We start from the raw sequence: 11,002 nt of genomic DNA on the forward strand, positions 1-11,002 counted from the left end.
TGTTGCCTATTTCAATGTTTGTAAGGGTGTCTCCTGTTTTTTTCAAGATTCTTATGGTTTGAGATTTTATATTTCAGGCTTTGATCCATTTAGAGTGGATTTTTGTGTATGATGATAAGGAGTCCTGTTTAATTCTTCTGTTTGTAGTCAGTCAGTTTTCCCAGCACCATTTACTGAATAGGTTATTCTTTCCCTAGTGGTGGTCAGTGGAGACTTTGTCAAAGAGAAGATGGTTGAGAAATTAAGATTTTGCTTCCAGAATCTCTATCCTGTTCCATTGGTCTATATGCCTGTTCTTGTACCAGTACCAGACTGTTTTGATTATTGTAGTCATATAATAAAGTCTAAAGTCTGGAAGTGTGATAACTCCTGCTTTGTTTCTTTCTGTGAGGATTGTTTTGGCAACTCATGGTCATCTTTGTTTTCATATGAATTTCTGTATTGTCACTTCCAGGTCTGAGACTAATGATGTTGGTAATTTAATGGGTATTGTGGTAAATCTGTAGATTGCCTTTGATAGGATAGACATCTTAACAATGTTGATTCTTCCTATCCATGAGTATGGAATGCTTTTCCATTTGTTTGTGTCTTTGATATCTTTGAGCAGTGTTTTTGAGTTTTCTTTGTAAAGTTCTTTCACTTCTCTGGTTTGAAGGATGTCAAAGTATTTCTTTGTGTGTGTGTGTGTGTGTGTGTGTGTGTGTGGCTATCATGAATGGGATTGTGCTTTTTATTTGGTTCTCGTGATTGTTGTTGGTGTATAAAAATGCAACCATCTTTTACATAATGTTTTTGTATCCTGAGACTGCCAAAAAATCATTTATCACTGCAAGGAGGTTTTTGACAGATTCTCCTGAATTTTCCAGGTATAAGAGCAGATCATCAGCAAAGAGAGATAGCTTAACTTCCTCTTTTATATTTGGACACCCATGATTTCCTTCTCTTGCCTGATTGCTGTAGCTAGGACTTCTAACACTAAGTTGGAAAGGAGGTGTGAAAGTGGGCAGCCTTGCCTTATTCCAGTTTTCAGGGAAAGTGCATCCAATTCCCTTCCATTTAGCAATATGTTGGCTGTGGGTTTATTGTAGATGACTCTTACTATTTTGAGGTATGTTACCTTTATATCTAGGAGTTCAAGGGTGTTTTTTAAAAAGATGTGGGGTACAATTCTGGATTAGGTACATAAGAAGTCAATGTACAGGTGAAGTTTGGGACTCTCATTGATCCTCACTTCCCTGGTTTAGGATCAGGTGTCCTTATTGGTGTTATGTGTCCCTCCCCTGGTAGTGTCTCTCTACTGCCAATTCCTAACTTATAGTATTATAATAAATGTTCAGAGCCTGCTCATGAATGAGAATCTGTGGTACTCAGTTCTCTGGGAAAAGAGACTACTTCTACACTGTTGGCGGGAGGGCAACTTAGTACTATCTCTGTGGAAAACAGCGTGTTGATTTCCAAACATTCAAGTTTTTTTTAATCAAGAATGGTTGCTGGATTTTGTCAAAAGTTCTTTTTGCAGCTAATAATATAATTATGTGATTCTTGTTTTTACATCTGTTGATATATGTAATTACATTTATGGTCTTGTGAATGTAGAACCAGCCCTGCAACCCAGGGATGAAGCCTACTTGGTTATGGTGGATAATTCTTGAGGTGTGTTGTTGGATCCTATTTGCTAGAATCTTTTTGATAATTTTTTCATCTATGTTCATCAGGGATACTGACCTGTAGTTCTCATTCTTTGTTGGGTCTTTGTTCAGTTTGTGTATCAGTGTGATGTTAGCTGCATAAAATGATTTGGAAAGAATTCCATCTTTCTCAACTTCCTGGAATACTTTCAATAGGATTGGTATCAACTCCTCCTTGTATATTTTGTAAAATTCGACTGGAAAGCCATCTGGCCAAGGGATTTTTTTTTTTTTTGTATGTAGTTTTCTTATGATGAAGTTGATTCTTAGGTTGTTAGTGGACTATTTAATGCCTCAATTTCTTTTTGTTTCAAACTTGGAAGTTTGTGTGATGTCAGAAAGTATTTTGTTTTATTTAGATTTTTGAATTTGTTTTCATACAGGTGTGCAAAGTAATCTCTAATAAACTTTTGTATTTTGGGAGGTCAGTGGTGACTTGATCTTTTGTGTTTCTAATTGTACTTATTTGGGCCTTTTCTCGTTTTTCTTGGTCAAACTGACTAGGATCTTGTTTATCCTTTCAAAGAACCAGATTTTTGTTTCTTTTTTTTTTTTCTTTTTTTTTCCTGATACTTTTGTCTTCTAAGTTCTGCATTGGGGCTTTTACTTTAGTGATCTGGTTTCTACTGCTGAAGTTAAAGTTTCGATGGTCTTGCCTTTCCTGCACTCTTAGGTGATTTTTCAGACAGTTAAATTATAATCTTTCTACTTTCTTGATGTGTGCTCATAGAGTTATATATTCCCATAGTTTTTGTTCCTTTTTTATTATAAAGCTGTGAGGTATAATTCAGGGTTAGGTACACAAACGTTGATTATGCAGGTACCCTTGTTGATGAGATATGCCCCTCCCTCCCCTAGTAGTCTCCTCAATTGCCAATCCCACATCCCTCCCCCGACAGTTTTGCACTACTCCCTTTCTTATAGTATTATAGTTGTTCAAGGTCCACTTATTAGTGAGAACCTATGGTAATCTGTTCTTTGTTTCTGTGATAGATCACTGAGTATGATCGACTCCAGATTCATCCAAGTTGCTGTGAAGTCCATATGTTGGTTGCAGCTCTCTTCACAATAGCAAAAACATGAAACCAACCATATTGCCTATCAAAGCTGGACTGGATTAAAAAATGTGGTACATATACACAATGGGATATTATGCAGCCATAAAGAAGGATATTCCCATCTTATACTGATTTCATGGCATCCCAAAGATTTTGGTAAGTTGTAGCTTTGTTTTCATTTGTTTCCAAGAATCTTTTCATTCCAGTTTTGATTTCTATGTTGACCCAGGTGTTGTTCAGCATTATGCTGTTTAGTGTCCATGTCTATTTGTGTTTTGAAGAGATTTTTTTGGTGGCAATATATGGTTTTATTCCACTGTGGTCTGAGAAGGTGCATGGTAGTATTTTGATCTTACAAAATTTGTTTATGCTTGATTTATGACTGAGGATATGGTCAATCTTGGATTATGTTCCATATAGTGATGAATAGAATGTATATTCTGTGGTTGTTAGGTGGAATGTTCTGTAGGTATCTACTAAGTCCATTGGGTCAATTGTCAATTTGAGGTTCTGGATCTCCTTTCTAATTGTCTTGATAATCTGTCTAGGGTTGTTAGGGGAATATTTAAGTTCCTATTTATGGTAGTGTTAGAGTCAATATCTTTTTTTAGTTCATTCAGTAGTTGCTTTATAAAACTTGGTGCTTCTGTGTTGGGTGTATATATGTTTATGATAGATATCTCTTGTTGATGAATTGAAACTTTTATCATTTTGTAGTGTCCGTCCATATCTTTTTAAAATTTTTGATAGTTTGAAGTTTATTTTGTCTGATACTAAAATTGCAACTCCTCCCTTTTTTGTTTTCTATTCTCATGAAAGTTTTTTTCAATCCTCTAACTTTGAGCCTGTGGGTGCCCTTTGTAAGATGTGTTTTCTGAAGGCAGCATATTGTTGGGTTTTGTTTTGTTACCCAGTTTGCAATTATATGTCTTTTAAACTGTTCATGTTCAGGCTGATTATTGAAGTATGAGAGTTCATCCCTTTCAGAAAGCTCTTACAGAGTATTTGTTTGTTTTCTTGTAACTTTTGGATTGATATTGTGCATGTTTTTAATTTTGCAGTCACCATGAATTATCAGTTAGTTCTGTGTTTTTCTGTACTCTTGTGAAGTGCATGGTTGTTCTTTCTTTCTTTCTTTCTTTCTTTTCTTTCTTTCTTCTGTGCTTAATACTTTCTTAAGTGTTGTCTATAGAGCTGCTCTGGAGCCAGCATAAGCTCTTAGGGAATGGATGTCTGGAAAGGTTTATAATTCTCCATTGTTAATGAAGCTTAGCTTAGCAGAGTAGGGAATTCTCGGTTGGAATTGTTTATCTTTGAGAAGTTTGAAGACTGGACTCCCATCCTTTCTAGCCTGTAGTGTTTCTGTAGATAAGTCTGCTGCTATTCTACTTGGTCTTCCCCAGTAGGTAATCTGATCTTTCTCTCTCACTGCTTTTAGGATTTTTTATTTTATACCTACTTTGCATAAGTTAATTACTGTGTGTCTAGGAGTTGGTCTTCTCATTTGATACCTTGCAGGAGTTTTCTGAATCTCTTGTGTTTGGATGATCACATCTCTTATTAGATGCGAGAAGTTTTCTTGGTTGACCTCTTGGAATGTTTGTTCCAAGAGGTTCTCTGTCTCCTTTTCTACTTCAGGTATATTGTTCAGGCATAAGTTCAGTCTCTTAATATAATTGCATATCTCTTGAAGGCTTTGTTTTGTCTTTTTAAACTCCCTTTTGGGGTTAGTTCTATACTTAGGTCTTCAAGATCTGAAATTCTTTCTTCTCCTTAATTAATTCTGTTTTCCATGCTTGTGGGTTTTTTAAATTTATTTCATAAATGGTGCTCTTTATGGCCCACATCTCTGTTATTGATTATTTCCTGCTTTTCTTCTGTCTTTCTTGATTCTTATTTGTCCTTTCCATCCATTCTTTGATCTCTGCATTTGTGGTCTGAGACCAGTCATTCAGGCATTCTTCATTGTTTGAGTTCCAAAGTCTGTATTCTCAGGTACTATCCTTTTAGGACTCTGTGGGTTACCTGTGGTTTTTTGTTAATTTGTGTTCATTTGTGACAGATTTTTCTTTTCTTTTCTTTCTTTTTATTTTTTATTTTTTTTGATTGTAAGATATTGTTTATTTGGAAAGCAAATTAGAGAGAGAAAGAGAGAGGAGATTTACCTCTCCAGGGGAGGGGATGGGGTCAAAGCTAGGAAACATGGTGACCTTTTCCCAAATAGCCTTGTGAGCACATCCAAGTTTAATGATGCAATGGCCATGATTGATTTTTCTTTTCTCTTTACTTCTGTTGTTCAGTGAGGGAGGGAATAGTTTACACTTCTGGCAGCCAGCACCAAGCAGTATCTGTTTCCCTCCACTTTCATATATATTTGTTATGAGACTCACTTTCTTCTGTGTAGAGTCCCAAAGATGACACCTGCCTCTGGGCCACAGAATGTACTGGGATCAGAGCAGCAGCACACAGGGCAGCCACCTCAGCAGGAGAGCTCAGGCTGCTTGTTCCCTCATCCCCACTCAGTCAGAAACTCACACGTCTACTTGCTCCTATACTTGCATGCTTATTCATCCTTACACACTCACCTATGCAAAAATTCACATACTCTGACCAACTTTGTCACCATCTTGGAACACCTTGATCCTGAGGATTTGTATAGTTAGGATGCTCTACTTTTGACAGTAACATACCTAAGTTTATTTCTAGATAATCTGCTTTTTAGACCTACCAAATAAAACTTTATATACTCTTTGTTAACCATCTATTAAGTCATAGTTATGGAAGTTCTTATGAAGCAACATTTCTCCTGCAGCATTTTCTGAAATAATTTTGGTTTCAGTGAAATTAAAGAATGGATTGTGAATTCCAAATTGTCAAAACATTCTGTAAATCTTTATAAGTTAAGAACTTGGCCTTTATGTTTTTAAATTAAATACTTCTATTTTTCCCTTTCTTTTTCACCAATTCTGAGGTACCCTTTTGAATTTCCTAGAAATATTCTGTTATTATTGACAGAGAACTCAGAACTAGAGTGGTTAGCAAAGACTTAAACAATACATGAGTCTCATGACAAACATATATGCATATTCTTTTAAAGATTTTATTACATCTTCTTAAAGCATTAAAAGAAAAACAGAAAACTTTGCCAATAGACAATAACACACTACCTAACCCTAACCCTAACCCTGAAGAAAAAAGACAAAAACTACCTAATCAGAAAAGGATTGAAATGACACACCTTTAATTGCATAAAAGGGAGTACCTGATTTGCCTCCTCAGGCCTGCCAAGGTGTGAGTAGGAAAAGGAATAGATAAAGTCTTCATAACTGCTTTCCAGAAACACTGCATACATAAAGTAGAGCCAACAGGAAAATTTGACATTAACATCAGAAAAGTCTATAAGCAAAATTTAAAAAATAAAAACTTGCATGAATCAGAAAATATATTTTCTCCTCTTCTCCCTTCACCCCCTACCCTGGCCAAATACAACTATTTAAGTTTCTGTATGATATCATTTTTCATATTAATTCTAAATCTCTGTTTATAAAAATTCTGATTTTCAGGGAGAATTCAAGAAGAATATGCAACCACACTTACATATTTAAAAAGTAAAAATAAAACTCAGTTCTAATAATTCACTGGTATTTTCATCTTTGTACTTTTACAGCAATTCTCATTAAACATTTTAGAGTTTACTGTATGTCACATTATTCTGGATAACAAATTTCTGGCACTCATATACACAATTATAAATCCTTTTATAAGGCTCTGTGGCTCTGGATTACATAATAAGCAAATGTTTGGACATTAGACTTTAAAGAAAAGCATAACTTAAGAATTTATACTTTGAATTGAAATCTTTTTTTTTTCTTTTAAGTTGGAGTCTCACTCTGTCACCCAGACTGGAGTGCAGTGGCCACTCCCAGCCACCACAGCCTCGACCTACTGGGCTCCGGCGATCCTTCCACCTCAACCTTCCAAGTAGCTGGAACTACAGGCACATGCTACCATGCCTGGCTAGTTTTTTATTTATTGTAGAGATGAGGTTTCGCCAAGCTGCCCAGGTGGGTCTCGACCCGGCGGGCTCAGGCAATCCACTCACCTCAGCCTCTCAAATCGTGGGATTACAGGCTGAGCCACTGAGCCTGGCCTGAATTGAAATCTTAATAAAATTTTTACGTAATATTTCTTTATACATTAAATAAGGTAGTTTTATAAACTAAATTATAGCTTAAATATACTTCATTTCAGATTTAGTATTCATTTCAGATTTAGTATTCATTTCAATAACCATGGTATTTATCCAGTATGAAGCTAAAAGTGTCAAACAATAAAGATCACTCAATTCTAATTTCACTCCCCAATCCAACAACATATTACTTTATACTTATAAAATTTCATGAGAATGTATTAATTGTCTCTTTTGTGTATTTTTCCATCTACCTCATCTAAAATGTGCAATATCATTATTAAAGACAAAGTTTTAAATGTTATCAGTTCATTGTGTCTTTTCCTTTTTACCTGATATACTAATAAAATGTAGCAAATCAACAATAGATATATTCTAGTCAATTCTTTATGAAGCAAACATTAGATATACAATCAAGCTGTATAAGCAATTAGCAAAAAAATATACATCTTTTGTAGTTTTAATTTTTAGATTAAAATACAGTGAATTCAGATTGAGTAATTTTTCTTACTTTTGAGTTATACCTTTGATACCAAGAACTAAGCACTCACAAAAAAAAAAATTATGGTTGTTTTATCAGAGTTTATGATCATTTTTTCCATGTATATAATAATTCTTTCCCAATAGTTTGTGTTGCTTTATTATATACTAAGATATACATATAATATGTAAAATATACTGGAATTTACTTCAGCAGTATCTGTTGTATTTGATTTTTCTGGTAAACCTCTTCCCAGATCCATTCTGTTTAATTACTGTCAATTTGGAATACATTTTAATATCTAAAAGAACAAACCATACTCTAAGTTTCAAATTAAAAAAAACATTTTGAAGCATCAAAGCCATCCAAGGAATCACATTATAAACAGAACAATAGCACCCTATAAAAAACTAAACAGATAAATTAATCACTAATCAGAATTTAATATATCAATTGCCATTTTTAAAATAGTTACCTTATGTTCTAACCCAGGGGTCACCAAACTATTGTTTTAAAAAGCCAGACCATAAATATTTACTCGGTTGTTACTTAACAACTTGCCAGTATAATGTAAAAGCAACCAAACAAAAATAAATAAAAAAATGGTGTGCCTACTTCACAATAAGAGAATATTTACAAAATAGTAGGTCATTATAGTCTGCCACTTCTTGGTCTACTGCCATACCCAAAAACAATGAGATAGGCATATTTTTAAAATATCAGAAAGAAGGTGGACACAAATTGCTTCATCCTTACAGAGACTAGAAAAGAAAGAAAGTACTTGAGGGGATGGTAGAATGAAAACTTTCAAGAACATACTATGAGTTAGATGGTGAGACAGATGTTATAAATGTCAAATGTCATGTAACACATTATGGAAACCAGAGATTTCTGATTCTACCACACAGTATATGATGGCAATGAGATCTTAAACCAACTGGACTCTTCAAATGCCAGGCTTTAGTCCACCTAGCACAACAATGAGTGAGAATACAGGGAAAGCCCTGGTTTCAGCAATAAGAATTATCTACTTATGACTCTAAGAAATAAACAAGAAAAATAAATACATAAAAGCCCAGAATAAGCACATTTAGTCTCCTTTAACTTACCTTGAGGCTCAGTGCCTTGATTCTCAACTGCAGTATGACTGACTCTGCATGGACAAAGTGGAATCAGTCCTGGGTCACAGTGTCTTCTGGCTCCTGCTACAGGGCAGGTTGTAGCACTCCTCTTCCACTGTACCCTGTGGTCTGCAGCCTGTTCCTTCCCATGCCCAAGGGCACTAAGCAAGGCTTCAGGGTGCCTCTGACCTTGTGAATTGCTTAGACCCCTAGAATATCCAGGTCTTCCAGAACACCATGAACTCCATGACCCCCAGGTCTCACAAAATTCACTAAACCTGACATGGGCCTCCAGATCTCCCAGAGGCTGTGCTGTCAGGTGGGGAATTGCAAAAATTGGTTGCCACTTGAATACTTTTTAGCATCTCCATATGCCACCCCACCCCAAGGACACAAGCATATAGGTAGAGAAAAAAATCAGAGATATACATTTAAGATTTGTGCACTTTACTGTAAGTTTAAGCTCAATAGGAAAAAATATGCAATCAAAATCTTCAGTATTTAGATCTTTCACAATTTACTTTCACTTTATTTGATGTCAATTTATAATTAAGTTTTCACATATAATATTATGCTAATTTGAAATGCTTTGGTTAAATAGCTTATATTAATCACCCATTCTTTTAACAAAAATGCATAAATCATATATTTCCTGTCTTATATGGTGTAGGCAGGATAAGCTGTAAGAGTAATGATTCCTCAAAATAAAAAATTATCAGTTGGGCTCGGTGGCTCAGCCTGTAATCCCACACTTTGGGAAGCTGAGGTGAGTGGATTGCCTGAGCCCGCAGGTTCAAGACCCACCTGGGCAACTTGGTGAGACCTCATCTCTACAATAAATTAAAAAAAAATTAGCTGGGTGTGGTAGCCGCACCTGTAGTTCCAGTTACTTGGAAGGCTGAGGCAGAAGGATCGCTGGAACCCAGCAGGTCGAGGCTGCGGTGGCCGGGAGCGGCCACTGCACTCCAGTCTGGGCAACAGAGTGAGACTCCAACTCAAAAATAAATAAATAATAAATAAATAAATAAAATAAAAATTATCATTCATTTCTAATGTCAATGATCAATACGGTTCTAGAACACAGAAGCATCAGAAGTATGCAGAGAGATAATAGAAAGTTTGTCACACTGGGACTTCCCTTCTTCTTTCCTCCCCATTAAATTCAGTGTGCTGCCAGAAGACATGAAAATGCAACAGACACCAAAGCCCTCTGCTTCTAGAGGGCATACCCCATGTAAAAATGCCTGTATCCCCGAGACAGTGGGTCATGTGAAAAGAAATACACACTTTGGAGTCTGCTATGATTTGAATATTCCCTCTAAAATTTATGTTGAAATTTAATCATCAATGTGGTATTGAGAGATGGGACCTTTAATAGGTGATTAGATTATGAGGACTCTGCTGTCATGAATGAATCAGTCTATTCATGGATTAGTAGGTTAATGGGTTATGGGTAGGGGGACTGGCTATTGAAGAAGAGGAAAAGGGACCTGAGATAGCATGTTACTATGCTCAACTCCTTTATCATTGGATACCCTCGACTGCCTCGGAACACTGCAGAGAGTACCCACAAGTAATAAGGCCACAGCAAATACAACCCCTCATACTTGGATTTTTCAACTTCCAAAACTGTAAGAAATAAATTTTGTTTTTTATAAATTATGCGCTTTTGGGTATTCTGTTTTAAGCAACAGAAAGCAGATAAATACAGAACCAAATGGGAGTATGTTGGAACTCAAACCTACCCTTTACAGTTCTATGACTCTGGATAAGTGACTTTATCGCTTAGATGGGCATTTATCATTTGGAAATGGCAGAATACTCAATTCACAGTCATTGTGAGCCTTAGCTGACCTGCTCATGCTGCTTGACACATGTGCTCAGCAAATAGTACTTGTGCTCTATGTCCCCATTTCCCATCTTGCATTTCACTTACAACTCAAGGGAAAGAAAGGATCATCATTTGTGAAGAGCATCAAGCAAAATAAAAAGTCAACAGTATTGTCCTGTCCTATTTAAAAGTTGATATTTTTTCATCATGAATTTTTTGGCATACATTGCACTAAAATATTATTTGTCTTGATTACTGAGTTTTTTGATTCCTCACTCACTTCACCCTAGTTCCAGTCGTATTTGGAATAACAATTATCTGGAACACATGACCTGGACTTATAGATTCAGACTGCAGTGAGTGCTGGGTCCCCCATCTGCTGGGTCATTGTCCTAAAAGTTAAGACTAGAACTCAGGGGATGAAGGAGACCTGTCCTAAGTCTCAGAGGAGAGCACTGCAGGGCTTTGTCCCACAGAAAAATCTCCTTCAACTGAAAGTACAGTCATTCTCATCTGAAGTTGTGAAAAGCAGCATTAAAAAATAAGCATTTAAGCTGGGCTCGGTGGCTCAGCCTGTAATCCTGTGCCTTTGGGAGGCTGAAGTGAGTGGATTGCCTGAGCCCATGGGTTCGAG

This window comes from Carlito syrichta, unplaced genomic scaffold, assembly GCF_000164805.1.
Source record: "Carlito syrichta isolate Samal-C Ts95f unplaced genomic scaffold, Tarsius_syrichta-2.0.1 Scaffold303091, whole genome shotgun sequence".
Lineage (NCBI taxonomy): Eukaryota > Metazoa > Chordata > Mammalia > Primates > Tarsiidae > Carlito > Carlito syrichta.